The sequence below is a fragment of the Globicephala melas genome, chromosome 21 (genome assembly GCF_963455315.2).
Source record: "Globicephala melas chromosome 21, mGloMel1.2, whole genome shotgun sequence".
Lineage (NCBI taxonomy): Eukaryota > Metazoa > Chordata > Mammalia > Artiodactyla > Delphinidae > Globicephala > Globicephala melas.
This window is the reverse complement of record NC_083334.1, coordinates 27,192,890-27,217,092: the sequence shown is the minus strand read 5'-3', so window position 1 is coordinate 27,217,092 and position 24,203 is coordinate 27,192,890. Positions and strand designations below refer to the sequence as shown.

The 24,203-nt window shown below is 39.2% G+C and overlaps 1 protein-coding gene, 1 non-coding gene and 1 pseudogene across 8 annotated transcripts in view; all 3 read right to left on the bottom strand.

The window, feature by feature from the left end:
- The window catches only part of UNC5D (unc-5 netrin receptor D), a 682,528-nt gene that overhangs the window by 455,089 nt on the left and 203,236 nt on the right, over positions 1–24,203 (bottom strand). The gene's annotated exons all lie outside the window — the stretch shown is intronic.
- LOC115841212 (small nucleolar RNA SNORA18) lies at positions 234–362 on the bottom strand. Its single transcript, XR_004034756.1, has one exon. It is a non-coding gene; the product is annotated as a small nucleolar RNA SNORA18 (small nucleolar RNA).
- LOC115841190 (U6 spliceosomal RNA) lies at positions 11,613–11,707 on the bottom strand (annotated as a pseudogene).

Here is a 24,203-nt window from a genome sequence, read left to right as displayed (position 1 = left end):
GTAACCTTCGGGATCCAATTTCCTCAAGCGATTTACTTTAGGACCATGTTTAGGGTCGGGAGATAGATCTGCCTGGTTCTGAATTTGACATCCTCTAAAAATGTATAAGATTCAATCAAATCATATTCACTCCTAAGCCATCACACCCTAGAAGAGTACAGATCATTGGGATATGCCAATACCTACGATAAAAAGAAGTTTGACTGTTAGGTTTTTCATAGTTTACTTGGCAGCTCTGTCTTGTACTTCTTTCCCACAGATCTAACAGGTAGTTCCATGAGTAAAGGAAAGTACGCAGTTACTCTGAGGCATTTCCCACAATGTAGGTTTACAGAAAAAGCCCCATCAGGATAGACCTCGACAAGATAATTCTTAAGAAACAATCCAATAGGAAGTCCTGACAAAGATATGGAAAACAAGCTAAGTTAAAAGACATGAAAGATAGTGTGTGAAGGTCTAACATATAAAACTTGGAGTTTCAGAAGGAGATGATTGTAGAAATAAAGGGGCAGAGGGACCCTTCAAACAAATAATGGCTGGCATTTTCCAAGAATTGCTAAAAGACACCAAAACTCAGTTCTAAGAAGCACAGTAAATTTCAAATAAGACAGGGCTTCCCTGGTGGCGCAGTGGTTGAGAGTCCGCCTGCCGATGCAGGGGACACGGGTTCGTGCCCCGGTCCGGGAAGATCCCACATGCTGCGGAGCGGCTGGGCCCGTGAGCCATGGCCGCTGAGACTGCGCGTCCGGAGCCTGTGCTCCGCAACGGGAGAGGCCACAACGGTGAGAGGCCCGCGTACCGCAAAAAAAAAAAAAAAAACAGATTACCTTTAATGGTGCTCTGGATAATGTTTATATTCACCATAGATTTAAACATCTTCAAACATTTGAAACTTTATTTATATATTTAATATTATGAATACTTTAATAGTGTTACAGATAGACCTTAGTGAGCACTTAAATTACTGTTAACATCAAATATATTTAAATTATAATGTGAAGAAATAAAACATTTATATATTAAGCACTCTGATAATGTTTACAAGCTTACTAAGACTCAATTTAAAATCATGGTTCTCAAATGTAAAATAGCTAGCTAGTGGGAAGCAGCTGCATAGCACACGGAGATCAGCTCAGTGCTTTGTGACCACCTATAGGGGTGGGATGGGGAGGGTGGGAGGGAGACACAAGAGGGAAGAGATATGGGGATGTGTGCATATGTATAGCTGATTCACTTTGTTATAATGCAGAAGCTAACACACCATTGTAGAGCAATTACACTCCAATAAATAAATTATTAGTCATAAAAAAATCATGGTTCTAAATTAATTATTAAAATTAAAATTTTGAATAATTAAGTTAGAATTAAAGTCACAGGCTAATCTATTTTTTATAATAATCCAAATGTTAAATATTGTAGGTACAATTTTTTACAAATCCTTTTTAATATAAATATTAATACAATGAGATAAATACCTCTTTTACTTCATGATAAAACTTTCTAAGCGTTTGACAAATGCTTACTCCCAAGGAAATAATTATTTCAGTCCCCACAATGTAACCTTGGAGTTGACTTCCCAGTGTTCTACAGCTCTCAAAATGACCAGAAATTCAAGCTAAGAGGCTGACTGCACTGTTGACACCCTCAGAGGAACTCTGAACACTTTATACTTTCCAAGTCTATGACTTTATAACCCCAAAGAGGCAAGTTCCAACACCTGAAATTCAAGTTTTACAGTATCTCCCCACTCACAGCTGTCTTAGATATATCATTTGATTAGATTTTAAATTTATTTGGCCCTTAAGACATATTTTCACTTTATCTTCAAAAAAGTTTGTTTCCCCTTGTACAGATTTTTTTTTTTACTGTTTCATAGGCTTAGAAACATTATAATGACACATTCAGTTGTATTATGGTCATCACACATGGATCTCACACAACACACAACTGTGTTGTCACAATTTCCAAGGCCATTCTTCCTAAGTCATTTTAAGGCAATTTATTTTTCCAGTTTTCCCCAGAAATGCATGAAAGAAAGGACTAAAACTTAAGAGTAAAGTCAGAAAATACGTTTTTACTACTGCAAAGTTATACCATTGCCACTCCTCTTATTCCTGAAGTGAAATGTAATCCTTACTGTCTGTATTAGTACCTGGATCATATTCAATTGTTAATGAGGTTTTTTTTAATTTATCTGTTTATCATGTTTAAGATATCCAAAACAAAATTAAGATAAAATGATCAGGAGATGCCCCCATAAAATCAAGTAAAAAGCATTTTTTGACCCAAATTACTGAACCTCCTTCAAAAAATAATACTCCACAGTCTTTCCAGTTTTAAAGGTCATTGACATTTTTTAAAATAAGTTTAGCACTAGCTAATGTAAAAGAATAATGAAGGGTACTGAAAGACCAAACAAAAATCACACACACACGTGAACACACACATGTGCATGCACACACACACACACACACAACTTGAAGAGACCAAGGGCTGATTCCCATCCTTTCATTAATAATTGACAGCATCGTTGCTCTTGGTCTAACATTTGCCAGAGAAAATATTTTAACTCTGTAACATAAATTATAGGCTTTTTTATTTGTTGGAAATTGATCTAGTAAAGAACTTTTATGACAGTTCTCAGGTACCTAACTTGCTTTCGAATTTTGGTATATCATTAAAAATACATGGTTCCTAATGAATGGGTATATGAGGCACTTCTAAGTTAAATGTGGCACTGTAGTAGATAATTACTACAATGAGGTACCACCTCACACTGGTTAGAACGGCCATCATCAAAAAATCTACAAACAATAAATGCTGGAGAGGGTATGGAGAAAAGAGAACCCTCCTCACTGTTGGTGGGAATGTAACATGGAGAACAGTATGGAGGTTCCTTAAAAAACTAAAAACAGAGCTACCACATGATCTAGCAATCTTACTCCTGGGCATATATCTGGAGAAAACCATAATCTGAAAAAAATACATGTAACCCAATGTTCATTGCAGCACTATTTACAATAGCCAGGACATGGAGGAAACCTAAATGTCCATTGATGGAAGAATGGATAAACAAGATGGGGTATATATATACAATGGAGTATATATGGCTATATGCTAAGTCATAAAAAATAATGAAATAATGCCATTTGCAGTAACATGGATGGACCTAGAGACAGTCATACTGAGTGAAGTTAAGTCAGACAGAGAAAGACAAATATCATATGATATGGCTTATATGTGGGATCTAAAAATATGGTACAAATGAACCTATTTACAAAATAGAAATAGAGTCACAGGTGTAGAAAACAAACTTATAGTTACCAAGGGGGTAAGGGATAAATTGGGAGATTGGGATTGACATACACACACTACTACATCTAAAATAGATAAATAATAAGAACCTATAGTATAGCACAGGGAAGTCTACTCAATACTCTGTAGTGACCTATATGGAAACAGAATCTAAAACAGTGGATACATGTGTATGTATAACTGATTCACTTTGCTGTACGCCTGAAACGAATACAACATTGTAACTCAACTATACTCCAAGAAAAATTAATTTTAAAAAATACATGGTTCCTAATAAATGGTATATGAGTCACTTCTAAGTTAGATAATCACCCAAGATTTACAGCAGGAGAATCACAATTATGCAAGGGGTGGGGGGCAGGGGGAATCGAAGAGGAGGAAGGAAAATGATAATTTTATTTCTGGGAAACACTTCCTTCTCAAAAAAACCAAAATTATCTAAAACAGCTAAAAGCAACTGTTCTATATCTTCATTTACGAAGTTAAGAGATGATATTGTTACACAGCTATTACTTAAAATTAAAATAATTTTAAAACCGTTCCCTTTAATTCTCCACAATTCCCCTGCCCCCAGTAAAGATATTTTCATTTTGGAACAATTCTAAGGCAACAATTGATGGCTTTTAAAATCAAAATTAAACCACTGATCCTTATTAGAACTTGCTATATTTTCACTAAAATGTTATTAAATTCATTTCTATATTTCAGTATTATGAGTCAGCTAATATACAAAAATCCGTATGACATTGTTTAGATTTAACTTACTATGAAATCCTAAAATTTCATAACAGTCATTATTAGGCTTTGCAATAAAAGTTAAAATTCTTCCTTTCTCAAGTCAGGTAGTAGATTTTAGTGTTTTATCCAAAGACGTATTTTAAATCCTTAATGGAAAAAAAAAATGCTAGTTTAAGGGTTTCCCTGGTGGCGCGGTGGTTGAGAGTCCGCCTGCCGATGCAGGGGACACGGATTCGTGCCCCGGTACGGGAAGATCCCACATGCCGCGGAGCGGCTGGGCCCGTGAGCCATGGCCACTGAGCCTGCGCGTCTGGAGCCTGTGCTCCGCAACGGGAGAGGCCACAACAGTGAGAGGCCCGCGTACCGCAAAAGAAAAAAAAATGCTAGTTTAAAAGGTAAATTATCTTCTAAATAAAGTGAGAATAATAGAATATACTGCAAACAAAACAGACTAGAAGTCAGAAAAAATAAGCTGTTAAATAAAATTTAACTGATAAAGTTTCACTGATATAAATCAGAATATAGGGTGATTGTCAGTGAAAATGGTTCTCTTCATTAACATGAACGCAAGAATGATTTTATATTACAATATAAAGTTTTAGGATTTTATTTTTATGGCATCTGAATACTGATGGTTTATAAACCAATTAAATTTCTGTTCATATCCTATGCTAATAAAATACACAACTATTATTTTTCTTTTTGGAATTATCTTGTTTTTAGTACAATAAGTAGAAATCTGGAGGGAAACAAAATTAGAATATACAAAATTCTCCTAATAGGAATTAGCATCTTTGGAGGAGCCTCATATTAAATCCGGCACCACTGCCTTTAGGACACTTGAAATAATAAACTCAGCATATGTGCCCCATTACACAACTATTTTTTAACACTAGTCTTTCACAACAGAGTTGAGTAAACTTTTATGATTATATTTTTGTTGAGAGGGATTGATAGAATTTACACATTTAAACATGTATAAACGACTATTTCCTTCTTTAGGAGTTAATTGGTGAGTTTTTCTTCTTGTATATCATTCACATCATAAACCAAGAAAGAAATTTTAGAAAATCCATATGGAAAATATATATAATTTAAGGCTCTATGTTATATCCTTAACAAATGGACTAAGAATATATACATTTTGAGATGAAAGAGGAGATTCCAAGCTACCTGTGAATATTACTGACCAAGTGGAACAATCTCATCTGTAGCCCTCATCACTACATTAGATTATCCATCCTACAATTTGCTTATTGCTATTTTTAGAGAAATTTGACGTACCAGTAGAAATTTATCATCCAAATCTTCATGTGAAAAAGACAGTCAATGAAGATAAGTTTCAGCTTTCAGACAGCCTTGGAAATCAAGTAAGTCAATTCAATTACTCAAGAGTTTATGTGCCTCGTATGTGCCAACACTATTGATTGTCAAGGATATAATAATGTATAAGACATGGACACTGACCTCCAGAAATCTCACAAGTAATTTGTGAATATCCTTTCTGTTTGTGTGTTTGTTTATTTGACTACAAACTCACTATTTACGTGTGCAACCAAGTGAAACATTCTTTATTAGAGTCGTGAGAAATTAATTGTTCCTGGCACTAGACAAAGCTGCCTTGGCCTTGAAAGTGATTGCAGATCAAAAGTACTTAGGCAGGACAGCCAACTATTTGGCAAATTAAATTAAAAAATTGGGACCCTTTACTCTCATGTAAATATGAAAAATACACAAAATGTGGTTTCACTGCAAGTGAGATGAGAGATGGCTTGTTATTTAACTGACAAGTGACCCATTTTCCCACGTCTTTCCATCATCAGACAATTTTTCCTTGCTTTTCTACTGCCAATCAGACAACATTAATTTCATAGAATTATGCACCAACCTCAGGATGCTGTAACCCAAGGGATTCTAGTTAGAATTAAAGTATTCAGTATAAAGGGTAGTATAGCAAAAAGGGACTGGGACTTTTCAGCATCTGGGACAGTACCATAGGGTCAGAAAGAGAGGAAATATTTCATAAGAGAATGAAAATGAGAAATCTTCCACTGGAGTGTTTCCCAAATTTTTCTGAAATGTTGAACTGTGACATAATAATATATTATTTTTTCAAAACTGGGAGAATTAACTGTTTTGGGGAGGGATAATAATAATAGACGTCTTCCTGTATGTCTGATCCTATTTTAAACATTTTACATGGCTAAACTTGTTTACTCCTCCCAACAACACTATGATGTAGGTTGGCATTACTTTCCCTATTTTACACATAAGGGTATTGAAATTAAATGACTTGCCCAAGATCACACACCTGGTACACCGCAGATCCAGGATTCCAAGCCAGATATCCTAACTCCAGAACCTATGCTTTTTTTTTTTTTTTTTTTTTTTTCCGGTACGCGGGCCTCTCACTGTTGTGGCCTCTCCCGTTACGGAGCACAGGCTCCGGACGCGCAGGCTCAGCGGCCATGGCTCACGGGCCCAGCCGCTCCGCGGCATGTGGGATCTTCCCGGATCGGGGCACGAACCCGCATCCCCTGCATCGGCAGACGGACTGTCAACCACTGCGCCACCAGGGAAGCCCCAGAACCTATGCTCTTAATCATTCCTCTGTGACATAAGAAGGAAGACAGTTTAAGTTACAATCAATATGTTTTTAAATATTTTATCATAAAGTTCCTTTTAATACTCTATGTATTTAAAGTTAATCGTAACTTGCACAGAAAATTACTTTCTTCTATTTAACAAGTGGTCCGTGCCACTTTATTTTAAGCATAATTTATTATGACTATTACTATTTGAGATAAAGCACAACTTATAAATGATTTTTAAATTAAATATTGCATTGCATTAAGTTCGGAAACCAAACGAACATTATAAAAATGTAGAGTGAAACTTAACTATGTACCACAGTCTCAAAATAGTACAAACCTGTTTTCAATATCTGATGTTTAGGAGTCTTGTACTTTATTCATAAAAAATCCTTTGGTATAAATTTGTAATGTTTGTGTGTTATTTCTAGATGATGACATAATAGAGATTTTAGGGTGTTATCTTCAAGCACTTCTTCACAAATAATCCATTATATTTACAGAGGCTTTATACCTCCCAAATGAAAAGCCAAACAATATAATTTTTACTATATTTTTCTTTCTACCATTGTTTGCCAACAGCACAAAAACTAGGTCTTGACATTTTAAAAGGTAGTTTTAAGGCAAATTCAAACAAAATATTAGGTTCTATAATGACAAAAAATAAGATCAGTAGTTGTCATAGGCTGGGGCTGGGATTGGAATAGACCAAAAAGTGATATCAAGAAACTTTCGGAGGTGATGGAAATGTTCTTTACTTGATTGTGGTGGTATCAAAACTCATCAAAGAGTACTCTTTAAATAGATATAGTTTATTGTACGTAAATTATACTGTGATAACATTGACAAAATGGGGGGAAATTTTTATTTTATAACGTGTAGAATAAGCTTATGAAACTCACTTCTCCAAGGAATATTTTCAACCTGAAAGGTTAAATAATAAAAAATCACAATGTCACAGTAAAATAAATTCAGGAAAGGTTAAAATTCAATACATTAGAGATACTGTGGCAAAAGTATCTAAAAATTTTGACATTGACATTGTAAATAACAATTGGGCTTGAATAAATTCACCTTGGTCATCACTACAGAGGCAAAACACTAAGTTAGTAATACTTTATCCACTAAAGTATTTATATAGGAAGAACAGGTTACATGGAGAAAAATCTAATTAATTGCTCAATTTATAACCTCAGTTTATTTATTATGAAAAATCTACAGTTAAAAATCTCTGGTACAACTCTTTTTGACCTCTTAATGCCACTAACCCCCACTACACCCTACTCTGCATCACCAAAGAAGAAAGGGGGATACGTAGCTTTTGAAAAACACAGTCCATATTCGTGCTGACAATCATCTATGATGTGTGTTTTATACAAGGTAAATGAAGCATAAAATAGCCAACAGATTTCACTTTCATTGCTGCCATATTTTCCATTTAACTAGCAAACTGGGGCAAAGAGATGGATGTACTAGTTTAGCAACATCTCCCATTCTCTCAGTGACTAATCAATTACCATATTAGATTCCTTTGTAAACTGCCTACTTTTCCAGTGATTATTTACTGCTTATTTGAAGGCACTAAAGCCTTTAACAAAAAGTTAAAATGGTCAGGAGAGTAGCCACTATCTTCCCAGTGAGGGTTGGTTTCTGCAGTTGTTGTTTTTCATGAGTGAGCTACTTCCTCACTACTCCAGATTTTTGTTTTGTTTTGTGTTGCCCAAGTTAAGCGATGTTAGAAAACTGAAAGCTGAGTCCTTGATGATCAAGGTTTCAACAGTAAATTGTTAACTGACCTCAGGCATCCAATGAGATACATGGATATCCAACAAAAATTTACTCTGTGTGTGTGTGTGTGTGTGTGGTCTATATGTGTGTGTATGTCATAGTTTCTGAACACCAGCGCGTTTTCCTTATATTGAACAACAGAAAATGTGTCCTAAGTGGGGCGCAAACGTGCCAGGAAGAAGCACCATCCATTATTCTGCAAGAAGTAGGATTAAAAATATGATGTGACATACCTTTGGGTCCCTCAGTCTAGTGTCAGCGAATGAGGAGGAAACCATATAAGCAAGTTTCTCAGCATATCATGCCATGGGATTCTGAACTACCCATCCTCAGTTCCACCTGAGAACCACACTTCATTTATCTATATCCAGTATTGAGCTTCCAGAAAAGATTTAGTTTGAAAAACAAGTTGGCTGTTGCAAGTGTTTGTAAACTACAATTCCATGATACACTCACCAGACCCAGGGTACCCATGAGTTTTAGATGCATAGGTTTTAAGTTGCCCTAGCATAGAGTGCCTTGCAATTTTATTAGCAGGAAAGGGCAAATGTATCCCAGAAGTCTGTCACTTCTGAATGAGCATTCCAGAGAAAACACTGGTTTGATCAATTTGACTTCATACTAGAGATTATCAGTGAGGGCAAAATTGTCAAAGAGAAGCAAGAATAAATTAATCCAGCCTGGTCAGTATACAAGAAAGGGCAGGGGTTAGGAAAGCATAGTGCAGGAAGATCCTAAATGAAATAATGACATAAACAGTTTCTCCCCCGTCTACCCACATTTCATCACTATTATATCTAATATCCCACTCTTCAAAGAGCAGCATATGCCAAGGGGGAGGGGGGTGGGGGAGGGATGGAGTGGGGGTTTGGGATTAGCAGGTGCAAACTATTATACAGAGAATAGATAAACAACAAGGTCCTACTGTACAGCACAGGGAACTATATTCACTATCCTGTGAGAAACCATAATGAACTGAATCACTGTGCTGTACAGCAGAAGTTAACACAACATTGTAAATCAACTATACTTGAATAAAATAATTTTTTTTTTAAAAAAGAGCAGCATAAATCCCTTTGTCTCTCAGGGTTGATGGTAGACAAAGATATCCAGCTCTGTTTGTCATCCATCCTGCTAAAAAAGATGAGAGGTTCTTTGATGATAAAAGCATTTCAGCAAGTAGAATTTAACACACAATACAGAGGTAGTCTGAAAAATCCCTGGACTTCTCATTCTGTTTACTGGCTGGGTGGATGCTACCCGAGGTAGCCACAGGTGGGTTTTTAGAGATCCATGTTCACCCATGCATGTACATGTATGTGTGTACTCACCTATGTATATACGAACATCCACTAGAAGAGAAAGAAGGGACTTAGGTAAGCAGACGAGAGAACCGGGCACTGAATCCCAAGCATGCCAGCATCTCTTTATATGTAGTTGCATCTAGCGGACTTGACAGAATAATTCAAAAATGAAAAAACAAGAACAAAAACAAACCTTGAAATCTACATACTCTCTCCAGCTGGAGCTGGATAACCGCCAATTTCTACCATAAGCTGCTTTGTCAATGCAAGAGGAATAAAGCAGGGAAGATGTATTTCATCTTTAGTGGAGCCACGTGACTGTAAGAATCAACTCGTCCATCGTGTTCCATCACTGAGAAATTTAGTAAACAGTAGCAGAGTAAGAGTCGATAAATGGGCTTGCATAATACCTTGGCTTTTACTTGCTGTGCTTTTAATTTGGTAAATAAATGCCTTCCATTGGGTGCGCACCCTAGAGGCCAGGCAATGATGTGGATTAAGTAGTCTGTTGGCTCTGCACAGCAGAATGCATCTCAGAGGTCTAGCTCACTATAATGGTTCTGGACCATTCAGCCGAAATCTCCCTGCTGTTTAATTTCAAACACTAAAAAGGGGCATGCAGGGGCAACAAGACTCAGAAGTTAAAAATACCACTTTTTAATAGTTTTAAGTCTGCTCCCTGTACAAGAAAGAGATAGATGCCTTCAAGGTAAGAATACAAGCATGTGGATGCTTATAGAAGACCTTCAGAGGATCGTTTACTTATTATATTAAGTTAACCTGAAAACAAGTCTGCTAGTGTAATACCAGAAAGCAATATTTAGCAAAGGAAAGATCCCACTGTTCTCCTACTTGGTTTCACAAAAGTAATGCAAGAAGTTTTCTGCACGATTATTTTCTACATTGTGAATTCTACGATCACTCAGAGGAGAAAAGAAAACCTTCACAGAGGTTTCCGTTGCTCCTTTATTTTCCTTATTTCATCCATATTTTGTGAATCTGTGCTGGTCAGAGTATATTTAAAGTATCACATTTTTTTTTAACCCTTCCCCCTCCCAGTGTCCTCAAGTCCATTCTCTACGTCTGAGTCTTTATTCCTATCCTGCCCCTAGGTTCTTCAGAACCATTTTTTTTTAGATTCTATATATATGTGTTAGCATACAGTATTTGTTTTTCTGACTTACTTCACTCTGTTTTACAGTCTCTGGGTCCATCCACCTCACTACAAATAACAATTTCATTTCTTTTTATGGCTGAGTAATATTCCATTGTATATATGTGCCACATCTTCTTTATCTTTTCATCTGTCAGTGGACACTTAGGTTGCTTCCATGTCCTGACTATTGTAAATAGAGCTGCAGTGAACATTGTGGTACATGACTCTTTTTGAATTATGGTTTTCTCAGGGTATATGCCCAGTAGTGGGATTGCTGGGTCATATGGTAGTTCTATTTTTAGTTTTTTAAGGAACCTCCATACTGTTCTCCATAGTGGCTGTATCAATTTACATTCCCACCAACAGTGCAGGAGGGTTCCCTTTTCTCCACACCCTCTCCAGCATTTATTGTTTGTAGATTTTTAATGATGGCCATTCTGACTGGTGTGAGGTGATACCTCATTGCAGTTTTGATTTGCATTTCTCTAATGATTAGTGATGTTGAGCATCCTTTCATGTGTCTGTTGGCAATCTGTATATCTTCTTTGGAGAAATGTCTATTTAGGTCTTCTGCCCATTTTTGGATTGGGTTGTTTGTTTTTATGATATTGAGCTGCATGAGCTGCTTGTAAATTTTGGAGATTTATCCTTTGTCAGTTGCTTCATTTACAAATATTTTCTCCCATTCAGAGGGTTGTCTTTTCGTCTTGTTTATGTTTTAAAAATATGGAACGCTCCACGAATTTGCGTGTCATACTTGCACAGGGGCCATGCTAATTAAAGTATCACGTTTAATATACAGTCCTTGAAGTCCATTCAGAGGAAAGTAAAGAAACTTAGAACCATGTTTTCTGAGGAACATGAAAGAAATTGAAAGAACTCAGAATCACTCAATCTAAAAAGAAAAAGCAGGTGGAATATATTGATGGAGGTGGGAGTGTCATGGCCAAAATCCTTATTTTCAAATACCTGAAGGGTTGTCATGTTTAGATGCTTCAAAGGGTAGAAGTTACAAAAATAAACATTTCAGTTAAATTAAAGGGGGAAATGAGCCATTTAGACATGAAATGGACTGGCTTAGGAGGTGGTGAAATTCCTATCACTGGTGTTGCTAAAAAATAAACTAGAGGATTAAATGTCAGGATATTCAAAAGGATGTGCAAAAATCATATTAGAGGTTAACTAAATGGGTTTGAGGTCTCTTCCAACCCTGAGAGGGTTAGAAAACAGGTCATGGTAATGTCACCAGAAAGCAAATCTTCACTAGCACACAGCCTGCCCATCTAATCTCTCTGAAGTGGGGAGCAGGGGAAGGGGTAGAAGAAAAGGAAGCCGATGACAAGAAAAGTAGTCAACAGGAGGAATTCAACTGGTTCTGAGGCAGAAGAATCAGAGCCTAGAGAAACGCACTGTCCTTGAGCAAGTCAATCTGACCTTCTCAAGCACAGCCTTGTTCAAATTTCTATAAACACTTACTTAACTCACGGGCATGCTGGGTAGCTTACCATAATCCTGAGGTGACATGGTATACAGAGCACAGCAGTGTTTTAACCTGGGGGTCTTCGAGTGTATATACATCAGCATTTACCACATTTTGTGGCTGGATAAACAGAAGCACCAAGAAGCTTAAAAGCGTAGCTAAAAGAATAATGCATTTAGCCAGGGGCTGAAACAGAACCTTCCCAGATTTCTGCCTTTTTACTGACTGTTGTGACACAGAGTTAAACAAGTAATGGGCACCCAAGGGGGCAGAAGACAGAGTGAAGACAACTTCCCCGGCACTCACCTCTGCTAGAAGAGGGGCAGTTTCAACTCTGTACTTGACCACCCACACTCTAAACAAATAGCCCCTTGGGACTTCCCTGGCAGTCCAGTGGTTAAGACTCCGCACTTCCATTGCAGGGGGCGCGGGTTCGATCCCTGGTCGGGGAACTAAGATTCCACATGCCTCAGGGTGCAGCCCACCCCCCCAAAAATAGCCCTACTAACCACTATCCCACAACCACGGGTTAAACGGAGAGAAAAAGTTAGCACTCCTAGAAAATTCACTCTTTAAGTTACAGCAGCTAATACGTCAATCCCTTGCTTAATATAAAAACAAATTTGTTATCTGCTGAGTTAAAAAAAAAAGAGCAGTTAGAGTGGGGGAGAGGCGTGAGGACTAAGCCCCCCTCAGGAGGCTCATGTGCGAAGCTGAACCTGAAAGTCACTGCCAAAACCACGCACAGAACTTCGTAAACAGATGCTGAGACCTCACCCCAGGCTTACCAAGTCAAAGCCTCTACAAATGGGGTCTAGGAAAGCTTATTTTGTAAAAGCTTTATAGATGATTTTGCAGCTCACACAAGAATCCCGGGGTTTGTATCTCATTCCTAGACAGATACCCTAGGTATGACAGGTCCAATGTGGTAGACACATGAGTTACTGAGCCTTTGAAACATGTTAATCCAAACTGAAATGTGCTGTACATGTGAAAGACACACCGGAGTCCCCAAACTTAGTACTAAAGAGATTGTAAAAGATTGATTGCATGTTGAAGTGACAATAATATTTTGGATATATCCTGTCAAATAAAATATATCATTAAAATTACTTCCTCTTGTTCCTTTTTATTTTTTAATGGGGTAAATAAAAAATTAAAAATTACATATATGACACTGGTACTGTATTAATTACCTAATTATATAGGTGCCGTAGTAATTATCTCTTACATTCCTATAGACTTTTGCATTTTCAAAGTGTGTGCTTTGCCATCCACTGTCTCACTTGCCACGTTATCCATACAAAAGCTCAACCAAAGGAAATCACTCAAGCTCACCCAGAACTACTATCCTCTTTATTAACTTCTTTCAGTTTATAAACCCCTCGCTGCTATCTTACATCCTAACTGACTCCAGCTCGAGCTCTTTAGTTTCAATTAAAGCCAACAGCAGTCACCCTTCATACTTCTGTAGAAAAGATGCTACCTAGTTTTCCATCCTTCAGGAGATATTTTCCAATGGCTGTATCTTCAAAATAGGGCACCTATTAAAAATTAGTCATAATTACTAATCTGGAGATCAACCGCTACTTGCCTAAAGTGGTGTTAGCTCAAGTATTTGTCACCTTCCTAGGTATTGTACCCAATCATTGACAATTTGAGTCAATTTCTATGCCCATGGGTCTACTAATCAACAGAAGGAAAGAAATAAGTCATATGGTTTCTAACCTGAATGAAGACCTCTGCTCGTATGTGTAAGAGATGATCTCTGTCATCTAGAGTAGGAGCAGTGACAAGACGGGGAGAGAGGACATTTCAGAGAGAAGAAATGTTAAAGAGGGAAGGTCAGGGGGCTGCTGTGATAATGGCATCTGTAGGGCACGACATGACCAGCCCGGCTCCTGTGAATGTACTTAGACACACGAGCAGTGACAGTGGTTCGTGTGTGAGTGTGTGTGTGTGTGTGTGTGTGTGTATCAGTACAATCTGAGGTGGTGCCCTGCTCAGTACAACCACGTTATATGTTCTTGCATCACCAACTGAACTATAAGCACAGGTCTCCATGCAGGTGGAATTACCTCCTGCCATAAAAGTGACCAAACCACCAAACCACTGGCTAAGTCACACTGCGGCTGCTTCTCAGAAGCAAAAGTGTCATTCATTTCCACTTGATGGAGGTCAGTTTTTTTTTTTTTTTGGCCGTGTCACAGCATGCGGGATCTTACATCCCCGACCAGGGATCGAACCCGTGCCCCCTGCAGTGGAAGCACAGTCTTAACCACCAGACCGTCAGAGAAGTCCTGGAGGTCAGTACTGAAGGAAGAGTGACAAGACCTGGATTGCAGCAGCAGCCATTCAAATAGTAACCGTATAATCCAAAGCAAGCCACTAAAACATGGAAGCTTTGTGTCCACCTCGTGGGATATTTATTTGGGAGCCTCAAATAAGACATTTGCACTCTTCCCCACTTTAATTTCCTAGGATCACAGCACAGCAGACATGAAGGAGAATGGACACTGGAGGTAAACAAGTAAATCATACATCACTGCTTCTCAGTCTTGGTTCCCAAACTTCAAAAGAGAGAAAACGCCATGTAACTCACGTAGTTATGCAAATTAAATGCGATCATTTGTATAAAGCATCTGGCACATAGTATCCACTCAATAAATAACAGGGCTCTTCTCCCTATTATTATTATTCCAAGTGATGTCAAGCTGCCTCCAAATTTATATGCACACAAAATTAGCACTGGTTTTAGTCAAATATGAACAAATAATTATCTGTGTGCCTATATACTGAAATTTATAGGGAAGCAGAATGGCAACATTCGTGGGAGCATCTGTCACTGTATATTATGGAGGCGATTCTTCCATTTGTGAGTGCTAGAGTCCAATGAGTGGTCTCCCACTAGACATGGCAACTAAGTTGCTAGACCGTCACTAACAATGGAAGATTGGTTCTTTAGAGAACAGTCAAGCCCCCGCTCACATCAGGACCACTTTGAACACCCTCTGTTCAGCAAAACAAAGAGTAACTGAGAGAATGGTCTCCCGATGAAACTCAGTCCGCTCCAAGTTCTTTCTAAGCATGACACGTGTTTATGAGCTATTCCTCTGTTCTGCCGTGTCCACAGAGTTCTAATAACAGCGGCCCAACTGCAGCCATCGCTGTGTGTCACACACTCACGGGAAAGGGGCCATATTGAGATCTGTTGTAACTGGCGGTAACCTGGAGAGTGTAAGGGCATGGGTCGCTATACTCGAAACAGCTCCGACAATCCTGGTGCCTATACACTCAACCACACACAAGTAACCACTGCAAAGGTAAAACAACCAGAAAGTCAATGTTGAAAAAGTGTTCTTTTAATGGACATGAAGAAGGCAGAAGGTACATTACCCTGTTCAAAGTTTGATTTTTATCTTGTATCTTCCAGGGGTCTTCAATGAAAATTTCTTTATTCAGAAAGGCCCACTACAGATAGAGAGATAGGTAGAGAGAGATATATATATGCCAAGTTTCAATCTTCTTTTTCACCATTTTAAAAGCTAAATGATGGTATAAAGAAAAGTTTAGTCAAAAGTGATCTAAAACCGAAGGGCAGGGTTATATACATATATGTGTATATCTGATAAATCTTTTTGGCTGTAAAAATACATGCTTATAAGAAACGAATAACTCAATCAATATTGAAGCATATAAATTACAACACTAGTTTGTATACAGAGCTGCTGGCAAGTAACAAATGGATAAATGACAAAAAATTCCCAGTCTGAAAGCATAATTTAAAAGTCTCTAAAAGCAGGAGATGTACTCATTCTATGAATTGCTTCAGTAGGGATCTGACGTATATTTGTCAACAAAGTGCCTTCCTTCCTAAACCCTATTTATTCCCCAATACTAGGAATTCTCTTCTCCCCTTTCCAGTACAGTTATTAGGTGAGGTCTTGAGGCCAATGTCACAGCTGACTCTCCAGGCAAGGCTGGCAGATCGGGGGCAAGTCTCTCCTCCCAGTACAGAGGGGCGGAGGATACTGCATTTCAGCTTGTGCCATTTCAGATGTACCGAGAGGCCATGCTTGGTCCCCAAAGGCCACGGCTCTCTCACCTACTCCTACCGTGCTTCTGAGAGAAGAAAACACTGACGCATACTCAGATTAATGTCATAACCTTTCCTGAGAGCAAACTTTGCCCGGTGTGTGTGTGTGTGTGTGTGTGTGTGTGTGTATGTGTGTGTGTGTGTGTGTGTGTGTGTGTGTGTGTGAAGTAGCGCTTGGCGGCAAATAGTCCCTAGATGGGGGGTGAAGAGGGACACAACATAGGTGGGAAAAGGGGACACTTTATACCTTCACAATGTCCTAGACCCAGCCTTGCAAAGAAAGATAGCAGCGACCAAGTTATAACTTAAGTCAGTCTCGGGTAATTCCAGAACAAAGGAGTCACACATCATTTCTGACCTGTATCCTACTTGACTTGTCAGACACTTTATATAATGGTGATTTTTATAGCTCTCCCGGGTCTACCCTTTCTATACTAAGGTGTGAGAGAAATAACACCCTTCCTTCCAATGTACTGAAAGAGCAGCCTCTCCGGAAAAACCCACGGTATTAATGGATCTAATTCATATGGCATCAGTATGATTTTTCCACTCACTTACACCCTAAACTGTAGGCTATTACAGAAGGAAGGGGAGGACAAGAAGTACACCCTGCTCCCCAAGGGAGGAACTGGTGTCTTCACAAATACATATGCTAGTCTATTCTTTTTTTTTTTTTGCGGTACGCGGGCCTCTCACTGCTATGGCCTCTCCCGTTGCGGAGCACAGGCTCCGGACGCGCAGGCTCAGCGGCCATGGCTCACGGGCCCAGCCGCTCCGCGGCACGTGGGATCCTCCCGGACCGGGTCACGAACCCGTGTCCCCTGCATCGGCAGGTGGACTCTCAACCACTGCGCCACCAGGGAAGCCCCTGCTAGTCTATTCTTGAGTTGTGGCTTCTACCGACTCCAGACTAATTGTACTCAAATTGATGGAGCCAACAGACACTTCATCCTGGGTTCCATTTTCACATCTTGCTTTAAGATATACCAAGAGGCAGCTGGTACAGTACCATATTGGCAACTAGCTTTCTGAACAGCCACAAGGGCCTAAGTGCAGGCGAAATAAATAGGAAGAGAAGATGCTGTGTCAGTTGATTCTAATGAGAAGTTTCCTAGGAGGTCAGATCTTGTTCTTCAATCTCCAGTCAAGAGGATATGTGTGAGTTACTCACCAGGTTTGTGAATGCTAGTAAATTATACACATATTAATAAAAACTGCACAGCTTCTACAAGGGGGTTCTTTAATTTCAAATTCTTTTCTTATAGAAAAAAAAAAAGAGGAAAAGGAAAAAAATAGTTGCTCAAATGATCCTTCATTAGCTGGCCACAAAGATGCAAAAGATTCCTCCCGGCAGGAAGTCCGGTCAGCTGTTTAATTGGCATGACTTGTGACATTGGAGCGTCCGGGCTACACAGAAATCCACAGGTGATTTGTATCATCCTCACTGCAAGGCAGTGATGCCGCTTAACTGCAAGGGTTTAAAAGTAGGTGCTAATGAGCCAGTTTGTTGTTTTACTCAAGGCTATATTTTGGGAACCATGCAGAGCTGTGAATTCTTCTACTAACGAGTGATTCTTGAAGATTTCTGGCTGCTTCTCCCACTGCACCCAAACAGGGGATGATTCAGATTTTCAAAGTCCCAATGCCTAGCAGAAGTCAGTAACCATCCCATGGGTTTTCAGACTGTGTCCACACAAAACTTATTTGCAAAGCACAAACAGAGTCACAGATGCAGAAAACAAACTTACGGTTACCAAGGGGGGAAGGAGGGGGGGAATGTATTGGAAGATTGGGACTGACATATATATACTACTATATACAAAATAGATAACTTACTGGAGAACGGACTTGAGGATATGGGGAGGGGGAAGGGTGAGCTGTGACAGGGCGAGAGAGAGTCATGGACATATACACACTAACAAACGTAAGGTAGATAGCTAGTGGGAAGCAGCCGCATGGCACAGGGATATCGGCTCGGTGCTTTGTGACCGCCTGGAGGGGTGGGATAGGGAGGGTGGGAGGGAGGGAGACGCAAGAGGGAAGAGATATGGGAAGATATGTATATGTATAACTGATCCACTTTGTTATAAAGCAGAAACTAACACACCATTGTAAAGCAATTATACCCCAATAAAGATGTTAAAAAAAAATAGATAACTAACGAGAACCTACTGTATAGCACAAGGAGCTCTACTCAGTGCTCTGTGGTGACCTAAATAGGAAGGAAATCTACAGAAGAGTGGATATATGTATATCCACTATATATAGTGGGTATGATTCACTTTGCTGTACAGCAGAAACTAACTCAACATCCTAAAGCAACTATACTCCAATAAAAATTAATAAAAAATTAAATAAATAAAATACAACAAAAGAAAAAATACGAAAATATTAACACCTGTGCACCTTCATCCTTCCAACCTTCCAAATACTTCCTTGACTCAACCACAGAAGTTCTAGGAATGTGTGTTCAACAGTTTTGAACACCACTTTTAAGACACTGTAGAGACAGAGGGAAGAGTTGAATATTCCAGAGTCTGCTGGTGAGACTAAGCCTATTTACCATGTTAGCTTTATGTAGAACCTGATACTATTAATGAGATATGGAATGGCAAGGGGGCGGGGCTTTCCTTCCAATCGGTTCCCACTTTTTCTTGACTTTTTTGGTTTGTTTGTCGGCCTCACAATCAGGAATCCTGACCAGACTGTGAATGGCATTCTGACAGATATCTTGAAGACAGGAGACAATATGCTTTTAGCATCTGTCCAATTCAACACAAGTACTTCTGTGTTCAATCAGCCTGTATTGGGGGTCTACAGCATGTGGAAAAGCCGGACTGCAATACAGGCTTTCAAATCATCATTAATGTATATTGAAATGAACAATATGCCCCAAATGCCTTTACATGTCAAGTATGAAACCAGCTTCTAGCCCCTGCAGATGGAACAAAAATGAAATGAAACGCTGGCAGCGACTCTCCAGCCCTGGGAGGGAACAAGTTGAATCTCTGAGAACAACTGCTCCCCGGAGGCTGCGACATTGCAGTTAGCAAACCAAGGGAGGCCGACGTGACTACGATAAACCTCTGAGATTAGTTCTGAACACCACTGATGTGGGCCCTGGGCAGGGAGAGGCAAAAGGAACAGGACAGACTTTTGTTTTTAATTAAATAAAAATAATATGTAACAGCAATTAGCTTTAAAGTGGTTTGATCCCCAACTCTGTTCTCAAAACTCAGCACTCAACTCTGCAGCAGGCTCGGCACCTGGAAAGAGGAAAGCTCAGGGCTTTCAAAAAGAAATGAATGCGCTCACCTGACTGACACTAGCTCACCTACGCGGTGTTCAGTGGAGGTGGAAACGCGCATAGTTAAAATCCAACAGTCAGAGTCAAAAGTCCCATACAGCGCGACACAAATACGCTGCCTTGGACATTCTCACATCTGTGACTCTGGGATAATGATTCTTTTGTCGGATGGCTTAGAAATATAGAAGCAGAAACATGCCTGGGATGTCTCTTTGGCAAAATCACTTTTAAAATGAAGAGACAGTTTCCATTTCAACAGGGAAATTCAATAACCAAGAGGTGAACATATGTCATAATAAATAAGCAAATGAAAAGGCATTAGCATGTTTAAAAGAGGAAATTTATTTGGGTAACACTTAGACTCATGTCATTTAAAAAAAAAATCTCTATGTTTGACTTGTTACTTCAAGCAAAATAAGAAGGGTTGATTCATTCCATGTTATATTGCTTTCCTGCACACCTTTTTTTTCCCAAATGTTTCTGTTGGTGAAAATAAATCATTTGTACAGTCGACTCCTGAGCCACATCAATCCTACTTAAAATGTATATCCAAACCTAATACAAATCCCCAAACTCATTTTTTTTTTTGCGGTACGCGGGCCTCTCACTGCTGTGGCCCCTCCCATCGCGGAGCACAGGCTCTGGACGCGCAGGCCCAGCGGCCATGGCTCACGGGCCCAGCCGCTCCGCGGCATGTGGGATCCTCCCGGACCGGGGCACGAACCCGCATCCCCTGCATCGGCAGGTGGACTCTCAACCACTGCGCCACCAGGGAAGCCCCCCCAAACGCATTTTGCCCCACTGAATCTGATGTCAAAATCAGCTGGCACGTCTGCCGAGTTCTGGATATTAACTCCCAGTCGCAGATCCTACATTCAAACAGTTCATTTTAAAGAACCCTCAAATGGTCAAGTTCCATCTCGATAATAGTGGACTTTAAAAACTATACAGTTATATACCACATCTTCTGTTGATGGGCACTTGGGTTGCTTCCATATCTTGGCTATTGTCAATAGTGCTGCTATGAACATGGGGGTGCGTCTATCTTTTCAAATTAGTATTTTTATTTTTTCCAGATATATACCCAGGGGTGGAGTTGCCGGGTCATATGGTGGTTCCATTTTTAGTTTTTAAAGGAGCCTCCACGCCGTTTTCCACGATGGCTGCACCAATGTGACTCACAGACATAGAATACAAACTGGTTACCAATGGGGAGAAAGAAGTCAGAGGGAGAAATCAGGGCTATGGGATGAACAGATACAAACTACTATACATAAAATAGAGAAGCAATAAGGAGTTACTGTATCACATAGGGAATTATACCCATTATCTTGTAACACCCTATAATGGAATATAATCAACAAAAATACTGAATCGCTATGTTGTACACCTGAAATTAACACAATACTGTAAAGCAACTATACTTTAATAATTTTTTTTAAACTCACTCTAAAACCTGTACAATCATTGTTATATATTCATCTGCTGCCTTTCAGATGAAGTTTGCGTACAGCTGAGACAAACCTGTATATGGCAGGTCATCATTAAATAAGGTCATCATTAAATAAGGCCATGCACATTTTCTTCTCTCCCAGTTGGAAACTCACAAGAGTTACTTCGGACCTGATTCTTATTACGAGAAACGAAAGGTCATAAACTCAAATACTTGCTAAAACACAAAGCTAAACCCAGTGAGGCCACCTGTATTTTCTTGAGGCATTTATCCTAATTAGAAATTTGGAGGGCCATCATCAACTTTCCCTCTTACGGCTAACTGCTAATTTTTTGTATTTACATTGTCCAGGCCTTTATAGATCAACTTGCTTATGAAACACTGATTAAAGCAAATGCCAGGTTCAAATGTGCTCTCAATTAGTCATTTTTAAGCGCAAACAAAAAAGTCAGTAGAGTACGATACGAAGATAATTTTTCTTTGGCTGGGCTGTCTGCTTTTTTATCTTCCTCTCTGCAGTTCCTTTCTGTCCTAAAATCTGGTTCTGCTTTTCTGATTTAGTGATTAATTTAACGATGGAGTCAGCAGGTGCAACCCCTAGACCAAATCAATCTTCCTATGGTTATGCCTGAGCCTTCTTGGTACCCTGGAATCTCACATCATATAAGGGTGATGGCAACAGCAGTGGCGGTAACAAAACTCCACTTTGTTAAGTACTTTGCAGTTTGCAAGATGCATTCCCAGAGGAAATCAAACCCAAATCTTTTAACATAAGCTCAGTTGTCTTCCTATTCCATTGCTGTTCACTTTGATCCATAAAACAATTCCAAATTTGATGTAGCTTACACAGTTGATTTGGGGTTTTTTTCTTCTTTATGAATATGGGTGGAATAGTTGAGGCTTTCTTAAACCTGGGGATGGCTGGCTTTTTTGGGGGGTTTTTTTTGGCCGCTCTATGTGGCATGCAGGATCTCAGTTCCTTGACCAGGGATCGAACCCACACCCCCTGCAGTGGAAGCGTGGAGTCTTAACCACTGGGCCACCAAGGAAGTCCTTGCTTACACAGTTGAGATTAAGAAAGTGGGGGGCATAGAGGGAGAGCTATCATGGCCTTCGTGACTAGTGATGTATCTTCTGAAATACTTAATGCTGAAATGGTATAACTAAAAGTGGACACAAAAATCTGGGGAGTAGCACAAACAGCTGATGATTGGAAATTCAAAATAACAACCTAGATATTTCTCCAGTAGCAAGTGAGAGGGTGCTGCATGCGTTCTCCATGATCAACAGGTAAGAGAAGTATATAGCTGCCTAGTCGAAAAGGAGTCAGATGAAGAATATTCAAGAAAGCGAACAGTGATTGCTTTGGGAGGTTAGGGAAAACTAAGTGGCCGGGGAACAGGAGAGAGGGAGCGTTTCTCCTCCCTGTTAACCTTGAATAGACTTTAAATAATTCATGATGTGCATTTGTTGCCTATTTAATACATAAATAAAATTAAAAGGAAAAAATAAATAAGTCAGATGGATTGCATGGTCAAAGAGGGTTTGGGAATTTACTTTTCAACCCTGATTTCACATCAGAATCACCTAGTAATATTGAGTCACTTGACTATCCATTTAGAAGAAAAATAAAGCAATATCCTGAAGTTTGTCAGACCGTAAACCTATACAGTTATGTCAAGATCAATTACAGACTTAGAAACAAAAACAAACTGTAAAACTATCAGCAGAAAATCTAAAATAATTTTTGAAATGATATTGGGAGAAGCAAAATTTTTCTAAGCAGAACATCTCATATAATTTTGTTTTAATACACTCATCTGAATCCCAGACCTTCCCTTCCCCAAACAAAATTTTGATTTCGTTGGTCTGAGATGAGGCCTAGCCATATGTTCCTCGAAGAAATTCCTGGCTTAAATTGGATTCACAGTCCTAGTTGAGTTGCATAAACTGCACTGTGGCACTTTATTAGAGGGAATATTCTAATAAGTGACAAGAGATAGAGAAAAATAATGAGTCTTCCTGTTCAGGGCCCAGTGCATGTTTCCATGTTCACTACTGAGATTGAAAAAGAGATCAAGTTTATTATGATTTGGAAAACTGACCCTTAAGGAGTTGGAGGAAAACTAGGAATAAATGAAACAACCAGTGTGATGGACAAGAGAATTTCTTCAAAAGTAAGTTTGCACGTCTCCATCCAGGTCAGAGCTTGCATGTCTTTGGTAAGATGGGACAAACAAAACAATGTATTATTTTTCAAGAAGCTCAACTTCCTCTGCAATTATGGTCATTTTAAAGTTTGGGTTCTTAAATCCCTTTTTTAAAAAGAAATCTGAATGATAGTAACTCATAGTGTTTGTTTTCATTCTAGAGTTTTAGGTTGGTAAATAAGGAGTTGGAAGACCTCCCTCAGATTCACAGCTAGGCTAGAAGATTTTTTAAATATGACAAATGAAGACTGTAAGAAAGATATAGACTATATCAAAGGTAGAAAAAGAAGGCTACACTTCGAGAATATATGCAGATATCATGTGGTATAGCTACATGACAACAAAGTCATCACCATAAATTCTAAACTTTAATGACAACTGAAGTCCTGTACTAAGAAATGGAAGGGGTTCAGAATAAGCTTCCCCCAAAAGTGCCACTTTGGCATGTGGATTATTTTGACTTGAAGACAATTAAGGCTCAGAAGACTCAGGAAGAGCTTTTTGCCTCCCCTTAACTGCCTAAAAGAGTTTAGACAGGGGAACTGGTCCAGGAAGAGAGTTATCACCAGTGATAACTACAAAGACTGTGAGCTAGGTGTGGTACATCAGTAGAGCTCACAGGGCCTGTTTGTTCAAATTGCTCCGAGTCCCACGGTCTCTACAGGGCATGGCAAACATCTGCATCTCCATGTGAATTGCCTTCCTCCCCCTCTGAAGGCCCAAACCCCTGCCCACTTCTCCTTAGCTCAGGATGGCATATAAGCC